This window comes from Theropithecus gelada, chromosome 7a (genome assembly GCF_003255815.1).
Source record: "Theropithecus gelada isolate Dixy chromosome 7a, Tgel_1.0, whole genome shotgun sequence".
NCBI lineage: Eukaryota > Metazoa > Chordata > Mammalia > Primates > Cercopithecidae > Theropithecus > Theropithecus gelada.
In genome coordinates this window covers 37,672,942-37,695,296 of record NC_037674.1, presented here as the reverse complement: position 1 = coordinate 37,695,296, position 22,355 = coordinate 37,672,942, and the positions used below count along the sequence as shown (strand labels likewise).

Here is a 22,355-nt window from a genome sequence, read left to right as displayed (position 1 = left end):
TAGTCCACATGTGTTCATCTGTTCATTGGCTGATAAACATTTGGATTGCATCCACTTTTTGATGATTATTCTCGATTTCACTTAGCCCTTCCACGAACCGTCCAGATTTGACAGTTACCTTTGTTTTTGCCCCAAGTGCAAAAACACAATGGCATTTTTGCCATCTTCCTGCTTGGTCTCTGTTTTTTTTTTTTTTTCTTTTGCCATCTTTCTGCTTGATGTCTATCTTTCTCCTGCCTTTCCCTGTTGCTTCTCCCTTTCTCTTGCCTCACTATCTGTTAGTAAGCATAAAGCACAATTCACTGGTAAGAGCCTTGAGTAACAAGCGGGAACACCTGGGTATAAGTCTGGGTTTAAGCCTGCTGTTAACTAGACCCTCTCTGAGCCATAACTTTTTCATTTAGGAGAGATCAACTAGAACACAATTTTATTCTTTTAGCAGAATCATTTTCTTAAAATTTTACTTAGAATCCTGAGACATGCCAGATTAGATTGCCACAAGGTTTGAAGTGGAGGGTGGATCTTGGGGTCCTGTTGACTCTGTCCTTGAAATAGTCTGTGGACCTCAGAACTTGAGTACTCAGTTTAAAATCCCCTGGATTAGTAGAGTTCTAAGAGTATATAAAAGCGTTTTTAAAACCTCAGATGTCCTAGTCCTTTTCCAACATATCCGTATGAAAGGAATCAGGGGTTGAGGCAAAAACATTAGATATCAGAATCAGAGGACGTCCAGGACTTCTTACCTCCGTAATCTTGGGTAAATTATTTAACCCGAATCTTAGTTTCCTCAAGTGTCAATTGGAAGTGGTAATATGTACAGTGGTGACACGTCATATGCACATTTAATGTGCAGGAATTCAGGGATACAATTAACACAAAGAGAATTTAGTTATAGTGCTGGACCTGCTATTTGTCCTCAGCTCCACTCCTCACCCTTCATCTGCTGTGTCTTGGGCAAGGGGGCTGACCCCCACAGGCTACATCTGACAGACACCCTTTCTGCTGTCTTCCAGCTATGATCCACCTACAGAAGACACCAGTAGGCAGGAGTGAGATTCCTTGGCTATGGATAGCCTTAATGTGTTGGCTTTCTCAAATGATGGCTCTAGTAGTAATGAAAAGGTTATATTGACAGACTCAGGACCTCCTGGTTAGCCAGGGTGGTACAGGCCATGGTAATAGCTGAGGTCATGCACACGTTTTCTCCTTCCTGGATGCAGTGTTATTCTACCTGGAGATGATGTAGTGGACTGTGTCAGTTGACCTCCAGCCAGGAAATCGTGCCTGCAAAAGAGCACCAGCTGCAGTAGTAACATGGGAATTTGTGGAATCTACTGGAGGGCAGGAAGAAAGTCTCAGTACTTCTCCTCGTTCTTCTCTTCTTGGGTGGCTTCACTAGGAGTGGCTGCATTTCCTTTATGGCTGCAGTTCTCGCTGAACAGGCCTACCTTGTTCCAGCTTAACGTCAGTGATCCCAGCCCCTAGTTCTGGTGTAATTTCCTCCAGCCGAGGGGTGGCAGAGGCTTTCAGAAATCAGGAATGGCTGGGTTGCTTCACTGTCTTTTATTTGACTTCCGTATTAGTCCGTTCTCACGCTGCTAGTAAAGACATACCCAAGACTGGGTAATTTATAAAGGAAAAGGTTTACTGGACTCACAGTTCCACATGGCTGGGGAGCCCTCACTATCATGGTGACAGGTGAAGGAAAAGCAAAGCACATCTTACATGGCGGCAGCTGAAAGAGCTTGTGCAGGGGAACTCAGATCTCGTGGGACTTATTCACTACCACGAGAACAATAGCGGGGAAACTTCCCCCATGATTCAGTTACCTCCACCTGGCCCTGCCCCTGACACGTGGGGATTATGGCAATTCAAGGTGAGATTTGGGTGAAGACATAGCCAAACCATATCAGCTTCTTAACTCTCTTCTGGACATTCCTATCCCCTGTGCAACTATTTCCGGGTAATAAAGCCCCTCTGTTTGAATACCTAGAATGGTTTCTGTTTTTCTGACTGGACCCTAATCAATGCAGCTAAACCCTTGACAAAAAAAGAGAGGGAAAGAATAAGAATCTAAACAGGTTGGACAATTCCACTAGCCATTCCTCTCAATGAGCCTGTGCCTTGGAGTGAGGGTGAGGTAGGAGACATGGAACTCTCGCTTATTATCAAGTCTTAGTGTCCCTCATTGGGTTTTTTGTTTTGTTTTGTTTTGTTTTTATTTTTGTTTTTGAGATGGGGTCTCACTCTGTTGCCCAGGTTGGAGTGCAGTGGTGTGATCTCAGCTCACTGCAACTTCCCCCTTCTGGATTCAAGCGATTCTCTTGCTTCAGCCTCCTGAGTAGTTGGGATTTATAGGCATGTGCCACCGTGCCCGCTAATTTTTGTATTTTTTTGGTAGAGAGGGATTTACCATGTTGGCCAGGCTATTCTCAAACTCCTGTCCTCAAGTCATCCACCTGCCTTGGCCTCTCAAAGTGCTGGGATTACAGGTGTAAGTCACTGCACCCAGGCCCCTCACTGGGTTTTAAGTTGTGGAGGTTTTGGTATATCCTGGCCTCTAAAGCAAACGAACTTATTTACATAGACACAAAATTGTGTATCCTCTATTTCATGGTCAGGAGATGTTAAGTGTATGTTAAGTGTATTTCACCTTCCTTGTTTACTACGGAACCCAACCCCTCATGCAAGATGAAGCTCTGCTGAGAATCACAGGGCAATATGAGAATCAGATAAAATAGTATGAGTGAAAGCACGTTATAAACTGTAAAATTTCAAACAAACATAGGACATTATTATTACTTACATTTCAAACCCCCGTCATCCAGGAACAATGCAATTTAAGTCTTTTTATAGGACTTGAGAAGTTACTTTGAAGGTTTTTTAGAGTTCTCTACTGTTTTCTGTTTTATTATTTTATTTTATTTTATTTTGCTTTTTTGGAGACAGGGTATCACTCTGTCACCCAGGCTGGAGTGCAGTGTGGTGTGATCATAGTTCATTGTCACCTTGAATTCCTAGGCTTAAGTGATCCTCCCACCTCAGCTTCCCAAAGTGCTGGGATTACAGGCAAGCTGCTGAGCCTGGCCTCTCCATTGTTTCTACAAAAAAAAAAAAAAAAAAAAAAGGGAAACTAAATCATGATTCCTAGGGAAGATAAGGAGAGTGCATTTAACCTAATGGTCTCATTTCTTAACCAGAAACACATGAAACAAAAAGTTATTTGAGCCCAGAAGTTGGAGGCCAGCCTGAGCAACATAGGGAGACCCCTGTCTCTACAAAAAAATTTAAAATCAGCTGGGTAAGGTGGCGCATGCCTGTAGTACCAGCTACTTAGGAGCCTGAAGTGGGAGGATTGCTTGAGGTCAGGAGTTCAAGGCTGTAGTGAGCAGTGATTGTGCCATTGCACTCCAGCCTGGGTAACAGGCTCAAAAAAAAAAAAAAGTTGCATTCTTTGTTTTCCCCTGTAAAACGCATTAGAATTTACAGAATTATGAAAAGATTATCCTGTTCTTTGTTTTGGAGATGAAATTGGCATGGGAAAAAGTACGACATTTGGCTTTACTTGCTAGGTGCTCAATGTTAAGTTAGTGCTCCTGGCTGGGTGCGGTGGCTCACGCCTGTAATCCCAGCACTTTGCGGGGCCGAGGTAGGTGGATCACAAGGTCAAGAGATCAAGACTATCCTGGCCAACATGGTGAAACCCCTGTCTCTACTAAAAATACAAAAAAAATTAGCCAGGCGTGGTGGCATGCGCCTGTAATCCCAGCTACTCGGGAGGCTGAGGTGGGAGAATCACTTGAACCCAGGAGATGGAGGCTGCAGTGAGCCGAGATCACGCTATTGCACTCCAGCCTGGAGACAGAGCAAGACTCCGTCTCAAAAAAAAAGTTAATGTTTCTTAGTATTTCCCTATATGTTTCTTCTAAAATCAATGCTAAACTTAGAAAAGAAAAAGAAGCTTACAATTTCATTATTCTCTTCTCTGAGTCAGAAAGACGATTTTTGATGATAAGATTTTCACATTGCTGCAGTAAACCACAAATTATACCGATGTGAACTAGGTCATCACACATTTTTCCTCCCCAAATATGATCTTGTGGGCATCTATTTTGAATCGATGTCTTTTTTTAAGCCTTTATTCAAATCTTCCTTCAAATTGCTTTATGACCCCTATCTTTTAGGACCAAGGACTGAACATTCTTTTTTATTCTAAGAGGTAATGAAGCTAAGGAAGCTAACAGGACATGAATGCAAGCTGACCTGTTCAGTTACTAATTTGCATTTTACAAAATAATAACAACAATGACGGTGATGACAAGTGCCCTAAGATTGTTATCTTGAGTTTCTTAGAGTTGAGAAACCGTTGCTAGCCAAACCTCCCAAGACTCATTCCCTGGTTGTTGAGTTTGATAAATTTGTCTCTCTGGTGACACATACCTGGCTGGACCAACAGAGTGATGAAATTCTCTCCTTCTTGTCTAATTTTTCTTTTGGACTCTACTCAGCAATACGTCTGAATTTCTGTGTAGGTGTCCAGCCTTTAGATTTTTCCAAGTGTTTCCAAAAATGTAATAAAACGGGCATGGTTGTTCAAGCCTACAATCCCAGCACTTTGGGAGGCCAAGGCAAGAGGATAGCTTGAGCCCAGGAGTTTGAGACCAGCCTGGACAACATGGCAAAACCCCATCTTTACAAAAATTAGAAAATTAGGAGGCGGGCTCCCGATCCAGTTCCATTCCGTTCTCCCACCACCTTCGCTGTGGGTCTCAGCAGCTCGGGCGGAGGGAGAAGTGGCAGCGGACAGGCAGCCCAGCTTCGAGAAGGCTCTTGGTGTGCCACGGCCCGCAGGCACCTGGCACGGCACGTGCCCTCCTCACCACCAGGATGCCCAAGAGGAAGGTCAGCTCCACCTACGGGGCTGCCAAGGAAGAGCCCAAGAGGAGATTGGCGCAGTTGTCAGCTAAACCTCCTGCAAAAGTGGAAGTGAAGCCAAAAAAGGCAGCAGCGAAGGATAAATCTTCAGATAAAAAAATGCAAACAAAAGGGAAAAGGGGAGCAAAGGGAAAACAGGCTGAAGTCGCTAACCAAGAAATTAAGCAAGATTTACCTGCAGAAAACAGTGAAACAAAAACTGAGGAGAGTCCAGCCTCCCTGATGAAGCAGGAGAGAAGGAAGCCAAGTCTGATGAACACCATACAAGTCTTATCAGTGGTCTCTGTCTCCCTTCTGGTATAATCCAGAGGAATATTTTTATCAACTATTTTGTAAATACAAGCTTTTTAGTAGCTCTAGAAACATTTTTGAGAAGGAGGGAATCCCATCTCATCCCATTTTTTAAGTGTAAATGTTTTTTTTTTAAGAGGTGAAATCATTTGCTTGTTGTTAATTTTTTGGTACAACCAGAAAATAGTGTGGGATATTGAATTATGGGAAGCTTTGACTGTCCCTGGTGTCAGCTTAACTTTCCATAGATGGGGGGTTAGTTTTCATATCCTATAAGACAAAGCATATTAAATGGCAATATGGAGTCAGTCCTGCATTTAATGTCTTGAACATTTTAAATTACTTCTATTCCCATGTTGTTTTTTAGTAGAATTGCTTCCTAAAGAAAACCACTCTTTTTTTACGGCTCTCCCTGTGAGAATTATGTGCAATCTGCAACTTTGGTTGTGGTAGTCCTGATTTCCTAATAACTTTGTTACTGTACTGTGAAAGATTAAAAATTTGAATATGTAGTGTACACGCTATTCCAGTTGTGAATTGGTGGGATGTATGTAGCAGCTTATCAACATGTGAAGATACTGGTACCTGACAGCCTCTTAAGGAAAATTTGCTTCGGAATTTCAAGCTGAGAAATCACTGGAATAACTTTAAAAATGAATTACAATTCATGGCTTTTTAGATTTTTGTTGTGTATGTTAAGAATTGTCTGTACTGATCCTCAATCAATAAAATCTCAATTATGAAAGAAAAAAATAAAATTAGCTAGGTGTAGTGGGGTGCACCTGTAGTCTCAGCTATTGGGAGGCTGAGGTGGGAGGATCACTTGAGCCCAGGAGGTTGAGGCTGCAGTGAACTATGACTGTGCCACTGCACTGCAGCCTGGGAGACAGAGTGAGACCCCGTCTGAAAAAATAAAATGAACAGCCCCAAATCAGTGTTTTGAATAGTTTGAAATCAGTCTTATCTGTTGAGACAAGCACTGATGGATGTTGCTAGATTCCTGCCACCCTGTGTGTGTGTGTGAGGGGAAGGGATGCTGGGGGAAGGTAAGGATGGACACAGACAGGCAGAGCCTGTTCTGTTTTTCACAGGGCTGAATCTTGCAGCACATGCCATGTAATCAGGCTAAGGACAAATAATCCCTATGAATAAATTTATAGTGAATTGACCTACATTTCACATTAGATAAAACACACTTAAGTCATTAAATGAATTTTTCCCTCTGGTTCATTAGTTCCCAGCATGCTCTGATCCTCTGCTCATTTGTCATATGGCTCATGAAAGCTGAATATGGGAAAAAGAAACTAAATCACTGCATCTGTCCCCTTACCAGGTCAGGCTATGTTCCCCATGTTCCCCACAGAGGAGTTATTACAATGTTGGAGATTGACTGGTTCTGCGGTTGATCTTGGCTAAGAGACTGAGAAGCTACACTCGACATATCGGCCTTGTGGCGTTCTGCCAAGCACTGCGCACATTAGCAATGATGTGCCCGTGCTCACATTACCCAGGAGTCATCTGATGCTGAGAGCTTAGATTCAGCATTATGAGAGCTCTCGAGAATGGGTCTCATCAGAGTTCTGAGCAGCAGGGTTGATGAGTAAAGAGGCTGGCCTTTAAAAAAACTCTCACTTGAAGCTCAAACCTTCAAGTTTTCCTTTCGTCTCTGGAGATACTCACTGAGTAAAGGTGTTGTAGAGGGAACCATTGTGAGTCAGTCCCAAATGGTATTTGCCGTGGCATGTAGGTCCAAGTGGACCTATTTTTTTTAAACGTGATGTCATTCTTGGTGTGGAACTCACGGTATTTCATGAAGCTGTTGGTCTGGCTTTGGAGAGTCTGAAAAACAAGTCAACATTGTAACATTAGCCATTCTAATGAGCCTGGGAGCAGTCGAGTGCAGGATTTTAATACATAAGGGCCAACATACAGTAATGCTCTAGGGTAGAAACAGGAGCTCTGAACAACAGAAAGAAGGAGAGTAGCAAGAACAAGGCTGACTATGTGTCATCAATGGCTGCCCCCAAAGCTCATGGGATCTTAGCTGGCATTACTAGAGTTATGGACAATGGAAAGAAGGTGCACTGGGGAGACTGAAGCTATGATATTTGTCCAGCATTTTGGCCAATATTTTAAGAGGCAAAGTGGAACATGTTCAGGGTAAGTAATACAAAAGATGCCATACAAAAAATGATTCTATCTAAACAACATATACTAAGCCAAACCCAGAGCTGAGGGCTACAGATAACAGAAATGTAGGTGACACCTTCCCCACTCTCAAGGAGAGTTAGTAATGGCTTTCAGTCAGTTAGTAGTGGCTGAAAGAATGTAAGATTCATAGTTAGGTAAAAAGGAAACTCTATATGCTCAAATATTTTAAAAGCAATCATATGAAAGAGGATTAGTCCTGCTCTCTGTGTTACTGAGGCGGAATTAAATCCAGTGGGTGAAAGCCACAAAGACTCAGTTTAGCTCAGTATGAGCTGAAATTAACAACAGTGAGAGGAATTTAAAGGTGCAATGGACAGCTCGAGGGAGTTGTGAGATCCTGCTTCTCACATGTTTTTTTTTTTGTTTTTTTTTTTGTTTTTGAGACGGAGTCTCGCTCTGTCGCCCGGGCTGGAGTGCAGTGGCCAGATCTCAGCTCACTGCAAGCTCCGCCTCCCGGGTTTACGCCATTCTCCTGCCTCAGCCTCCCAAGTAACTGGGATTACAGGCGCCCGCCATCTCGCCCGGCTAGTTTTTTGTATTTTTTAGTAGAGACGGGGTTTCACCGTGTTCGCTAGGATGGTCTCGATCTCCTGACCTCGTGATCCACCCGTCTCGGCCTCCCAAAGTGCTTGGGATTACAGGCTTGAGCCACCGCGCCCGGCCTTCTTCTCAGATGTTTAACAAGAGGCCTGGCTTGGCACTGTGGCTCATGCCTGAGACCCCAGCACTTTGAGGGGCAGAGGTGGGAGGATCAGTTGAGCCCAGGAGTTAGAGGCTGCAGTGAGCCAAGATCACGCTACCGCACTCCAGCCTAGCGAGCGACTCTGTCTCTAAAAAAAGAAAAAGAGCAGGCTGGTCTGGCATAGTGGCTCACGCCTTGGGAAGCTGAGGTAGGTGGATCACTTGAGCCCAGGAGTTTGACATCAGCCTGGGCAACATGGCAAAACCCTGTCTCAACTGAAAATATAAAAATAAGCTGGGCGTGGTGGCATGTGTCTGTAATCCCAGCTATTTGGGAGGCTGAGGCAGGAGAATTGCTTGAACCCAGGAGGCGGAGGTTGCGGTGAGCTGAGATCACGTCACTGCACTCCAGCCTGGGAAACAGAGCAAGACTCCATCTGAAACAAACAAACAAACAAACAAACAAAAAAGAAACAAAAAATAAAAATTAGCCAGTTTCATAACATGGTCTCAAAATAAATAAATAGATAAAATTTTTAAAATTAATTTTTAAATAATAATTAAGAACAGGCCTGATGACCAGTAGTAGAGGTGGTGACTGGCACATATACCCCCCTATTCATTCACTGTTTACCCTACTCCATACCAGTGCACCAGGTACATTCGTGTGCTTCAATTTTTTTTTTTTTTTTTTTTTGAGACGGAGTCTCGCTCTGTCGCCTGGGCTGGATGGAGTGCAGTGGCCGGATCTCAGCTCACTGCAAGCTCCGCCTCCCGGGTTTATGCCATTCTCCTGTCTCAGCCTCCCGAATAGCTGGGACTACAGGCGCCCGCCACCTCGCCTGGCTAGCTTTTTGTATTTTTTAGTAGAGACGGGGTTTCACCGTGTTAGCCAGGATGGTCTCGATCTCCTGACCTCATGATCCGCCCGTCTCGGCCTCCCAAAGTGCTGGGATTACAGACTTGAGCCACCGCGCCCGGCCGTGTGTTTCAAATTTTATGGATATAGTGGTGAGCAAAATCAAAGACCCTTCTCTCATGTAGCTTACACCTCCTAGGGAGAGACAAACATGAATCGAACAATCACAGGAGTGTATGTAAAACTGCAACTGGGAAAGTGTTTGATGGAAAGGCCCACTGGATGTTACAAGAGCAGATAAAAGGGTGTTTGACCTATCACGGGAGGCTGGAGATATCCTTGATGAGAAACCCTCAACTGAGCTGAGATCCGCAGGCTGGGTTGGGGTATAGAAGGGTGCTCCAGGCAAAAAAGACAGACTACGCAGGGTTCTATGGTAGGAAGAAAACTCTTAGATAACAGGGAGATGATTCTCAATGACATTTAAAGTCTCTTTCTTTTTACAAATTTTTATCTATTTATTGAATAGGTAATTCATAAATTGAACAAATTTCAAAGGTATGAAAGGGTACAGAGTGAACAGCAAGCCTCCCTTACTGCTCAGACCTTCTAGAGACAATCACTCTTGCCAGGTTTTTCTGGTCCTCCTAAAGGTATTCGATGCATCAACTAATATTCCTTTTTCTTCCCTCCACAAAATTGTAGTACCCTCTACACCATTTTACATCTTGCCTTATTCTCCTAACAATGTATCTGAGGCTCTCTCGGCACATTCACAGGTACCCTGCAGGTGTTTTAGCAGCCACACAGCAATCCAGTGAAGGAGGCACCATAGTTGAGTTAGCCTCTCCTCAACCGAGGCCATGTAGGAGAACTGCAAGCAAAACAGCAGTGAATTTCCTTGTATGCACAAAATTTTGCAAATCTGTGATTGTCTGTAATGCAAACTTTGGTTTTCTTCTTTATGTTGTGTCTGATTACAATAGTAATACATGCTTACAGGAAAATATTTGCAGAAATATATAATGCAGAATGTGAAAGTACTCAAGAATCTCACCTTTCATAACCACTATGGCTATTCGTTTGTCCAGATGATTTCTAATCTAGAATAATTGAAAAAGAAGGGGCATGTCGCACCCAGAGCATAAGGCAGATTCCAGAATCTCTCCCTCTCTATGGTTTGGAGTTCACATGGAGAGAAGCTGTAATTCCTCCCAGAGGGTGCTGATGCATTCCTCTACTATAATAACTGTTTCTCACTTGGATTCTACAGATGACTTTGGGATACAAATTAATTTGTCAATGAAGGTGTATTTTCCAAGTAAGAGATCTAAAACTTTCATCAGATTCTTTTTTTTTTTTTTTTTTTTTTTTTGAGACAACTTTCCCTCTTGTCTTCCAGGCTGGAGTGCAATGGCATGATCTCGGCTCACTGCAACTTCTGCCTCCCAGGTTCAAGTGATTCTCCTGCCCCAGCTGCCCAAGTAGCTGGGATTACAGGTGCCCGCTACCATACCTGGCTAATTTTTGTATTTTGAGTAGAGATGGGGGTTTCACCATATTGGCCGGCTTGGTCTCAAACTCCTGACCTCATGTGATCCTCCCTCCTCTGCCTCCCAAAGTGCTGGAATTACAGACGTGAGCTGCCGTGCCTAGCCTCATCTAATTCTTCAAGGGGTATATGACCCCTCACCAAAGTTAAGAGTATCTACTACTAGAAAGAGCCATCAGATAAGTTTCCTTTTTCATTGAAGAGTGGTATTAAATCCTGCCAACTACACCAAAAAGAAAAAAGAAAGAAAGAAAAAAGAGTGGTGTTAGTTTTAGCAGAGGGTTTTTCCAAGGGTTCCTAAATTATTGCAGAATTTAAATAAATTATTTAGCCTCATCTATTAAATAAGGGGTAATAATGGCAACTCATGGAGTGGTTATGAGGATTAAATAAGTTCATATTTGCAAGCACTTAGAAAGTTGCTGTCAAATCATAAGCCCTATTACATACATGTTTGTAAAGTAACACTAGTTCACGTGTTCCCTGCCTGCCCCAACCCCGAGGAGAAAACCAAGGTCCGTACTAAAGAGCAGAAGACTTTTGACAAGCAGCCAGACCTCCTGAATAATTTCTAATACAGAATCTTCCCTAGGCAGCATGCTATCCCTATCCAGTGATCAAAACAGATCTAGGTCATTTGAGGAAGTAGCCAGGCAAAGGATGTTGAAGCACTGCAGTAAAACTGTGTTAATTATGCAGCTAGGAAGGACAGTTTTTTGTAGTTTAAAAGAAAGCAAATTATGTGTAGACTAGATAGATACATACATACAAATGTATATATGTATGTACCTGTGTGTGTATATCATATTTATAAGAAACTATTTAATTTTAAATTGAGGATTTTTTTTCAACAGCAAGAGAAGGAGTTACCTCTAAACTAAAATACCTGAAAATTTACAGTTCAGGATGTGTAACCAGCAGGAATTACGATCACTTTACTCTTTCCTCATCACCTCCCCATGCCAAAAACTATGTATGTACACATAGACATAATTATATCATTTTATTACTTATAGAATAATGCAGTTGAATTATGTTGTCTAAAAGGTACTTCAAGTATTCCAGATGCTTTGAGGACTGTTGAAAAAGTGCATGTGCACGTCGATCTCAGGTCCTATTTTTTTCTCCTTCCATCTCACCATGCAGTGTCATAGAGTCCCAGTCCTGCACTCACTAAGCCTTAGGTGGGAGAATTAATTCAGTTCTGTCTCATTAAGTACTAAGCACAATGGCCAAGCGCAGTTGTTCGTGCCTGTAATCCTAGTGCTTTGGGAGGCCGAGGAGGGCGGATTGCCTGAGCCCAAGAGTTCGAGATCAGACTGAGAGCAACATGGTAAAACCCTGTCTCTACTAAAAATACAAAAATTAGCTGGCTGTGGTGACACATGCCTCTAATCCCAGCTACTCAGGAGGCTGAGGCACAAGAATTGCTTGAACCTGGGAGGAAGAAGTTACAGTGAGCCCAGATTGCACCACTGCACTCCAGCCAGAGTGAGACTCTGTCTCCAAAACAACAACAACAACAACAACTAGTACTGAGCACAAGCATTGAACATCTAGTCTGTGCCAGAAGCATGGCATAAAGCAAACAGAAATCAAATGGTGTCTCTAGGCTCTACCTCTGTCGGCTTGTCTGTAAAATAAGGTGCTTGAATTAGATGATTAATCTCTCTTTTCCTAGCTCTGACTTCTATGATAAGAAGTAAAGCCAAGCAGTCGTTTGTATCTAAAAATCTTCAGAACATTTACCAATAGGCTTCATGATCATGAAACTGCCACACAAATCTCATCACCTCTACTGTGGTCCCTCCAGCACTTGAATCATTAGCAATGTATCATTAATGCTGATAATGCATCATTAATAATGACAGGTTTTTTGTACAGTGCGTCATAATACCAAGAACTCTTCACAACAACCATGGGCCAGAGAGCTCTGGCAGTCTCATCCTTGCTTTTACAGACGAGGAAACTGAGACTGAGAAAGGTTGAAGGTGGCAGAATAAGGACTTGAACTCATGTCTAACTTGGGGTCAGGGCTCTTCCCACCCCTACCACCACTGCACTTATGAAATGCTAGTGGGCATTGCCCCCACTGTGTGCCTACATCTTCTCTCCCATCCACATGAGCAGGGGCAGTCCTATACAATTTCTTTATTGCACACGCAACATTGTGCCCACTGGGCACCTGCTTCACTCTGCACTCAGCGCAGGCCCCATCCCACACTTTCTTGGCAGGGCTGGGAGCTGCTGTGGGGTGAATCAGGGCTCTGTGGCCCAGCCCAAGAGAAAGAAGTTTAATAGAGAGACCTAGGCACAGGCCCTGGCTGCCTGCCCTGGCAGAGGCACTCCCCAGGGCAGAAGCACAAACCCAGAGTTCTTTGTCCATCTTATCCCAGCATGAGCAGGCCCTGAATTGTTCACTGAAACTCCTTGAAGGAAGCTTTTTGTCAATTAGACTTGTTCTGTTTAAGGTTTAGATCTCAACAAAGATGAGTGGGTCATTTCAGTGCTTCTGTGAGTGACTCTGAGAGACCTGAAGCCAAGGCTGCCGTCCAGCCGGCCTCAGCCATCCAGAACATGCTCCCACATTGACTTGCCTGAGGCCAGCCCTCGTGGGATGTTTCCAATAGTAATGATAAAAAATGTGCTTGAGCTTAGGTGGCAGTGGGAATATTTTTCAAAACACAGTCACATTCAAACACACGCTGGGGCAGGCATGACGGACTCCTTTATAACCTAGGGAAGAGAGATTAGCTATGGGGAATTGGGTCCATGGAACTATTAAGTTGCAAAGTTGAGACAGGAATGCAGATCTTCCATACCTAGCCATATGATCTCTGCATTCTACCAGAATTCCACCACCCTGTAGAGCTGGTCAGGTTTATTTTGGAGACTCTCTCTCCTGCTCCAGGTTCCGGGGCTTGTCAAGAGTCAGAGGGCTGGCACAGTGGCTCACACCACTTTGGGAGGCTGGCGCGGGCAGATCACCTGAAGTCAGGAGTTTGAGACCAGCCTGGCCAACATGGTGAAACCCCGTCTCTATTAGAAATACAAAAATTAGCCGAAGGGTGCCTGTAATCCCAGCTAATTGGGAGGTTGAGGCATGAGAATTGCTTGAACCCAGGAGGCGGAGGTTGCAGTGTGCCCAGATGGAGCCACTGCACTTCAGGCTGGGTGACAAGAGTGAAACTCCATCTCAAAAAAAAAAAAAAAAAGAAAAGAAAAAGAGAACCCCTACCTCATCATGAAACTGAGTCCTGCCTTCCTCTGGTGCATGGCATGAGTTCTGAAGTTGCCCTCTTCTTCTCCATCCACCTCATGAAACCTCTGTCTTTCTAAACCAATCATGGCTCCGAGGGAAATTCAGTAGGATTACATGTATTTGCACACAGATGTGAATTGATGAATGTTAACATACTTGTCAGGAATACTTGCAGAATCCCAAAACATAGGACTCTCTAAGGGTGAAATTTCAAGAGCTATTTGTAAGCACACAAAATGCACTTGTCTGCTTACTCCTTCAACTCTGTTCCAGATTCCCTACACAGCATGGAGGTTTGGTGGGATGGAGGGGAAGAGATGCTCAGGCCCAGAACATCTTTGCAGTTCTGAGCCCATGAGCAGTGACAGTAAGAAAAGTGGGCAGATAGAATGCAAAAGAGCTGTGCCCACCCAATTCAAGTACAGACAACGGATTATCCCATGTGACACAGCTGCTGAGAACAAAGTCAGGTTCATGACGCCACAGACCCGTTTCTACCGAGGAGACCAAGGCACTGTGTGCTCCCAAAGTCATCCTAGAATGATTGAACTGGGTTCCCAGCACTGTGAGGCCACAAAGCTCCAGACCAGCCATTCTTTTGCCACCCTCGCTCCTCACCCCTGCTTGTTCTGGAAGCCCAGGTGCACTTCTGCAGCAAGGGAGCGCTAAATAATCCACCCCAGACTCTGGGACTGTGCTAGGCTGCCGACTCTTCCGCAGGAACCTTGAGGCTCATTGGTTTATAGATTTCCCCAATCAAAAAACAAAGAATCCCAGCTACCTCTCCTTTTCATCTACTGTTGTTACACATCTCTCCAGACTGTCTCTGAATCTCCTGCTTCCTTCCCTGCTGTGATTGAAGTGGGCACTTTAGAAGCAGACTCATCTTCTCTCCCGTCTGCTCTGGGCTTTCAGCTTCATGCAGCAGTGCTCCCCCAAAGCCCAGCTATTCCCTCCTCCCTAAGAGTCCCTCCACTAATGCACCATCAGGGACCCCTGCTGCTAGCAAGAGGAATAGGAATGCTAACCTTAGCTGGGCGCCGATCACAGCTCAGGCTCCATGCTAAGTGCTTGTCTTGCATTTCCTCATTTAATCCTAACAAATGAATGATCTAAGTGCTATTTGTGTGTGTGTGTGTGCCAATTTTACAAGTGGGGAAACTGATGCACAGGCAGGGGAAGTAATTTGCCCGAGATAACATGGTTGGATCGTGGAGGAATTGAGGTGTTCTTGCTAATACAAACAAGCTTCAGGGAATAGCCTTGTGCTTTTAACTTCAGAAGCTCTAGAATAAATTCCTTAAAGGGGAATGATGGGATCAAACAGAAAGCACAATTAACATTTTAGATAAATCTTTCCAAATTGTTCCCCAAAATGGTTTTATACATTATACTTCCATCAACTATGTATGAGAATGCCTGTTGTATCCTTGCCAGTACTGGATATTTTCAATTTTGTATCCCATTCCGATAAATAAGGATTTTGTTTTCATTTTCATTCTTTAGTTACTGGTGAGGAGGAGCACATGTTCATGTTTATTGGCCCGTTATACTTTTCTGCCCAGATATAAATGTTAATAATATGAAACAACTGATTTCCTCCCCAGAATCCACATTTCCTTTATTCCCTGTCATGATCACCCACTAGTTACCCAAAACAGAAATCCAGGAACAGACTTTGGGTCTTCCTTCTGCTCTTCTTTCTTTCTTTTCTTTTCTTTTTTTTTTTTGAGATGGAGTCTTGCTCTGTCACCCAGGCTGGAGTGCAGTGGAATGATCTTGGCTCACTGCAACTTCCACCTCCTGAGCTCAAGTGATTCTCCTGCCTCAGCCTCCTGAGTAACTGGGATTATAGGTGCGCGTCACCACACCTGGCAAATTTTTGTATTTTTAGTAGAGACGGGGTTTCACTATGTTGGCCAGGCTGGTCTCGAACTCCTGACCTCAGGTGATTCACCCACCTCAGCCTCCCAAAGTGCTGGGATTACAGGCATGAGCCACCACCCCTGGCCTCTTTCTGCTCTTCTTTCTACAGCTAGTCAATCTTGACTGCCTCTTATATGCTTCTGGGATCAACTCCATACTGTCCCCACAATCCCCTGGATGGTGCAGGCTGTCATCACTGTTCTCAGAACAGTCCTTGGGGGATGCTGCTGAGGTAGCTACTGCACAGGCCTTGTCTTGTTTTATTCTCAATAACCTTAGAGTGGGTGCTGTTATCCCCATTGTCCACTGCGTGTTCCCCATCATGAGGGAGGATAACCTTCCTCCACCCCCTTCTCTGCTGCTCCAATGGCTTCCTCTCCTTGTCTTCTTGTCCCCATGTCTAAAGTTTTCACCTTCTGGGGAAGACCACGGGCCTGCTTTCAGCCTGCCTGGCCCCATGGAAGGCCCGGCCGGGTCAGAGAGCCCATGGACAGGCCACATGATTCAGAAGCCGAGACAGTGCTCTGGCTCTGACCAGCTTTCTTGCTCTTTCTAAAGCAGGCTTGTCCTCTTCTCCTTTTCCCTGTATCTGCTCACATCTTCCTTTTCTTTACCCTCACTCCCGTTTCTACTCTTATTTTCTCTGTGGCTCTTGCTTAGTATAGACTTTCTTCCTCTGTGTTTTCCCATTTGTTTCTCTGTCAGTCTTTTCTTTCTTCGAGATGGAGTCTCACTCTGTGGTCCAGGCTGGAGCGCAGTGGTGTGATCTCAGCTCACTGAAACCTCTGCCTTCCGGGTTCAAGTGATTCTCCTGCCTCAGCCTCCCAAGTAGCTGGGCTAACAGGCACCCGCCACCACGCCCAGCTAATTTTTGTATTTTTAGTAGAGACGGGGTTTCACCATGTTGGCTAGACTGGTCTCGAACTCCTGACCTCAGGTGATCTACCTGCCTTTGCCTCCCAAAGTGCCAGGATTACAGGTGTGAGCCATTGCGTCCGGCCTCCTGTCAGTCTTTTCTAGTCCCACTCATTTAATTGCCTTTTTGTTTCCTTGCAGGGAGAATAGGATCTCAGGGCCCCAAGAAGGAAGCAGCAGGGAAAGGCACTACCTGATCCTCCACTGCAGGCAGAAAACTACTTCTGCTTTCTCTTGCTGCCTCTCGGGGTCAGCATGCAAGCCCAGGTGGGGTCCACCCCACCACAGACCCTTGCCCACCGGCCCTAAGGCTGGCCATTACCGTCACGTGGGCCCTCTAATCCGCAGGAGTCAGCGTTCTCACCCCAAACTGCCATGATTCTCTCCCTGCTCACATGATTTCCTTGTGGCCGCTCTTGCCCCCTTTCCTGAAATCAGGAAAAGGACCTTTGCCTCTGAGCGTCAGAAGAGGAGGAGTCCAGTGGAGCCCACTGAAGCACCACCATCTGTGTTTTAGAATCTTTGGTGATTCTGACAATTCGAGTTCTCCATGGATGACAATATCTGCGGCCCAGTAAACTGGTTTAGAAAAACTTCATTAGCTGCCTGCCGCAGGGGAGCAAAGGGCCAGTCTGCCCCTCAGGTTCACCCCACTGTGCTGTTGAGGCAGGGGTCCCTGGGCCCTCCCGCCTGAGTCCCGCACCCTTGCTCCTCTCCTCAGATGAGGCTGGGACAGTTGATTTGCAGAGCTTTGGTGTCCCCACAGCAGGGGATGAGTAACACGTTTTCCCTACCCAGACAGCTGCCCTACAGCCTCCTTGTTCCTGCTTCTGGCTCAAGAGCCTGCTTAGATCAGGGTCTCTTCTGTTACACCCGTTTTTACTCTCAATCGGTTTTGTTGAATTTAACTGGGGTTTGGAAGATTAAAAACAAAGTCAACATTTATTTCGTGATTCTCTGGAAGCCCAGTTGCAGTTTAATCTTCGCAACAGGCTCCCATTTCCACCAAGGTTATAGGGTCTTCACCACTGTTCCCTACCACCTCTTTTTTTTTTTTTTTTTTTTTTTTTTTGAGATGGAGTCTTGCTCTATCGCCCAGCCTGGAGTGCAGTGGCGTGATCTTGGCTCACTGCCAGCTCCGCCTCCTGGGTTCACGCTATTCTCCTGCCTCAGTCTCCCGAGTAGCTGGGACTACAGGCACCCGCCACCATGGCCGGCTAATTTTTTGTATTTTTAGTAGAGATGGGGTTTCACCATGTTAGTCAGGATAGTGTCGATCTCCTGACCTTGTGATCCGCCTGCCTTGGCCTTCCAAAGTCCTGGGATTACAGGCGTGAGCCACCGTGCCCAGCCCCATCATGCTTCTTAAACCTTGGCATGTATCAGAATCACCTGGTGTGTTTGTTAAAATTCATATTCCTGTGAAATCTCAATCTCGAAGAAATAGCTGCATGCCTGTGTTGATGGCAGCACATAGCCACAACTGCCAAGACATGAATCAAGCTAAGTGTCCATCAATAGATAAACAGATAAAGAAAATGTGGTATATATGCATGCTGGAATACTATCCAGCCTTTAAAAAGAAGGAAATATTGCATTTGCAGCAACATGGATGAGTCTGGAGGATATTATGCTGCTAAGTGAAATAATAAGCAAGCCAGAGATCCTGCGTGACCCCTGGAATGTGAACTCTAAGGTAGTCACACACAGTAGCAGAGAGGAGAATGGTGGTTGCCAGGGGCTGTGGGCAGGGGGATTGGGGAAGTGTTGGTCAAAAGGTACACAGTTTCAGTTATGCAAAGTAATTATCTCTGGAGATAAACAACAACAATAAACAAAGCGTGGTGGCTCATGCCTGTAATCCCAACACTTTGAGTGGCCGAGGTGGGCGGATTGCTTGAGCCCAGAAATCTGAGGCCGACCTGGGCATCATAGTGGGACCCTGTCTCCACAGAAAACTTAAAAATTGGCCAGGTGTGGTGGTGCACACCTGTAGTCCCAGCTACTTATGGGGAGGTGGAGGCTGAGATGGGAGGATGGCTTGAGCCCAGGAGTTCAAGACCACAGTGGGCCATGATCACAGCCCTGCACTCCAGCCTTGGCAACAGAGGGATACTGTCTGAAAAAAAAAGGAGAGAGAGAGGAACTACTGATAGAGTATCAAAGAATGTCCACAGTTACCTGGAAAGGCTACTAAAAATATTTGTCTTAGAAAAAATTAGTGGTTGCCAGGAGTTACGGAGGAAGGGAATGGCTTCAGATATACAAGGTAGCACAAGAGATCTGGGTGATGGAACTGACTGTCTTCACTGTGTGGCGGTTACATGAATCTGTACATGTGATAAAATCACACAGAACTAAGGACACACACATATGAGTTCATGTTAAACCTGGTAAAACCTGAATAAAGTTGCTGGATTTTTATCAATGTTGATTTTCTGGATGTGATACTGTACTATAGTCATGCAAGGTGTTACCACTGGGGAAGGGTAGGTGAAAGGCCTGCAGGATCTTTCTGTATTATTTTTTTACAATTGCATGTAAACCTACGATTATCTCCAAATAAAATGTTGTTTAAAAAAGTTTTAAGATGCATACTCCTGGGACCCTCCCCATACCTACTGAATAGAAATCTGTAAGAGGGTGAGGCCCAGCTATCTATATTTGCGAACAAGCTGCCCAGGGATTCTGTTGTGTAATCAATCTCAAAACCTGTTCTTCTCAAGCCCTGATCTGGTTGAGCTGGAGCTCCCAGTGTCCTGCCTGCTGTGTTTAGGGGGTTTCATTTCCTGAACAGTGTCTTTGTGATTGTGGCTGAGCAGGGCTGGAGGCAGGAGGTAACGAAATACGGCTTTGCCCCTGATCTCTTAGTTTTCAAATCTAAGCGTTTCATCTTCCCACAAGCTAGGCAGCTCCCCTGGGTGGGGTCTTGTTCTCTCTTCTCCAACCCTCTCCACCCTCAGCCCAGTGCATGGTGTGAAAGCCCAAAGCCGCAAGTTCAATTTCTCAGGTTCTTTCCTCCCATCCAGCATAGGCCCAAGAGTTTCTCTTTAGGTATTTGAATACTTCCTGAAATAGCAATGCCATTCCCAAAGCCCCTTTCTCCTGCCTCCTCACAGTAAGGACACAGCTTGTCCCTCATCCTACAGTAAACTCCTTGGACCTCTATTTGACAACAATGTGACTCTGTGCCAGGTGCCAGCTAAGCACTTCACTCCAAGCAACTCCATGAGGCAAGTAATATCATTATCCTTATTTTTCAGATGAGAGAAATAAGGCTCAGAGAGGTCCTGTGACGTGCTTAAGTCCACACAGCTAATAGATGGTGGAGTGGGGATTTGAACCTGGCTTCTGACCTAGAGTCTACTCTTTACCACCAAGTTGCTCTGGGCAGGCACCTGCCTCTGTGTCTCCTTGAGCCTTTGTAGGATATTCCCTGATTGTTCTTTCAATCTTTCCTTCCAGCCTCCCATGCAGGTTCCACAGCTTTGTCAGTTTGACACAGTGCTGTGACTTGACACAAACTCTGCATGAGGCTTGATCACTTACTGGCTGTGTGATCTTAGGTAAGTTAATTAGCCTCTCTGGGTCTCAGTTTCCTCATCTATAAAATCAGATGCTATCTACGCATGGGTTACTGGGAGGGTGGTGTACAGGACTTAGCTCAGCACTACCACTAGTCGTTTACAATGTCATATATCTAAGACATTTATAATGATTATCCTACGCCTTCGTCTTTTAGGGCAGGGCTTGGTAAACTACAGTTCATGGGTCAAAACTGAACAGTTTTTACGTTTTTATCTTTTATTTATTTATTTTTTTGAGGTGGAGTTTCGTTTGTCACCCAGGTTAAAGTCCCGTGGTACGATCTCAGCTCACTGCAACCTCCACCTCCCGGGTTCAAGCAATTCTCCTGTCTCAGCCTCCTAAGCAGCTGGGATTACGGGCACGTACCGCAAACCCGGCTAATTTCTTTTTTTAATTTTTAGTAGAGATGGGGTTTCACCATGCTGGCCAGGCTGGTCTAGAACTCCTGATCTCAAATGATCCACCTGCCTCAGCCTCCCAAAGTGTTGGGATTACAGGTGTGAGCCACCACGCCCAGGCCACATTTTAAAATAGTTGAAAAATAACCAAAAACATAACATTTCATGACATATGGAAATTATATGTCATTCACATTTCAATGTCCCCAAATAAAGTTTTATTGGAATACACCACACTCATTTGTTTCCATAGCATCTATGACTGCTTTCACACTGCCATGGCAGAGCTGAGTACATTGTTGCAACAGAGACTGCATGGGCCGCTAAGGCAAAACTATTTTCTATCTGGCTCTTCATAGAAAATGTTTGCCAACCCCCATTCTAGAACATAAAAGTCTTATTCTAAAGGTACCTCCTGCACTTGAGCCCCTAGCAGTAAATATACAGCAGCAACAGTCTTGTTTATCTGCAGAACACATTGGAAGAAGTGGGTTGTGGAGCGCTGGCACAACACAAGCTTGGGACACAGGCAGCAGACAGTGGGCATTAGGGACAGAAAAGGTAAGAAGATAAGGTCACTGGCTGGGACTTAAAGAAACCCACCATCCTCTTCCGAACAGACATACTTTATCATTTGGCTTCCAGAATTTCCCAACCTCCCTTGCACGTAGTGGGGTCATGTGATTAAGGCCTGGACAATGACGTGTAAGCAGAATTGCTGTTCCAGCTTATAGAACACTTCCTTAAAATGTGCTAGCATGTGCTCCTCCCCTTCTCTTTGATCTTCCTTTTACCTTGTTGCCTGGAACACAGATGTCATGGCTGGAGTTCTGGCATCCATTTTGGACCATGAAGATAAGAACTACTTTCTAGGGACAGCAGAATAGTGATGGAAATGGACTGGTTTCCTGAGAACTGGGAGGGACAGAGCCACAATCTAGCCCTGAATTGCTTGCCCCTAGACTTTTACATGAAAAAGAGAAAAAAAAAATCCCACAAAAATAAAAGTGATTATATCTGCTGAAGCCATTGTTATTTTGGAATTTTTACTCTGAGATGAACTTACTAATCCTAACTGATATGGTCCTTATAGTGTTTTTTGGTGGTAACTTCCTCTTTTGTTCCCTTTTCAATTGTCCTTGATCTCCATTTAGACAGATGTCCCTGTCTGAAACCGTGGGAGAGCGATGATGGAGAAGGAGACGCGCTGTCCCTGGGGATTGAGGAGGCAGTGGGGAGCGCTGCGTTTTAAGAGGCCTTACGCCAATTTCTGTACCTATCCCCCTCAGCCTGGTAAATGAGGAGGTGCAGCACCTTCCTCTCAGCTTTGCACCGAGCCAGGCACATACAAAGATGTTTCCATTTACTTTATTTTATTTTTATTTTTATTTTTATTTTTATTTTTTGAGATGGAGTCTCGCTCTGTCACCCAGGCTGGAGTGCAGTGGTGCGATCTCGGCTGACTGCAACCTCCACCTCCTGGGTTCAAGTGATTCCCCTGCCCCAGCCCCCTGAGTAGCTGGGATTACAGGTGCCCGCCACCACACCCGGCTAATTTTTGTATTTTTAGTAGAGACAGGGTTTCACCATGTTAAGTCAGGCTGGTCTTGACCTCCTGACCTCATGATCTGCCCGCCTCGGCCTCCCAAAATGCTGGGATTACAGGCCTGAGCCACTGTGCCCGGACCTATTTATTTTTTATGGCTTATTTTTTATGTCTTAAGCTAGCTACTTTAT

The 22,355-nt window shown here is 44.9% G+C and overlaps 1 pseudogene; it reads left to right on the top strand.

Moving 5' to 3' along the window:
• The first annotated feature begins 4,887 nt into the window (after positions 1-4,887).
• Positions 4,888-21,870, top strand: LOC112627493 (annotated as a pseudogene).
• Positions 21,871-22,355: the final 485 nt, after the last annotated feature.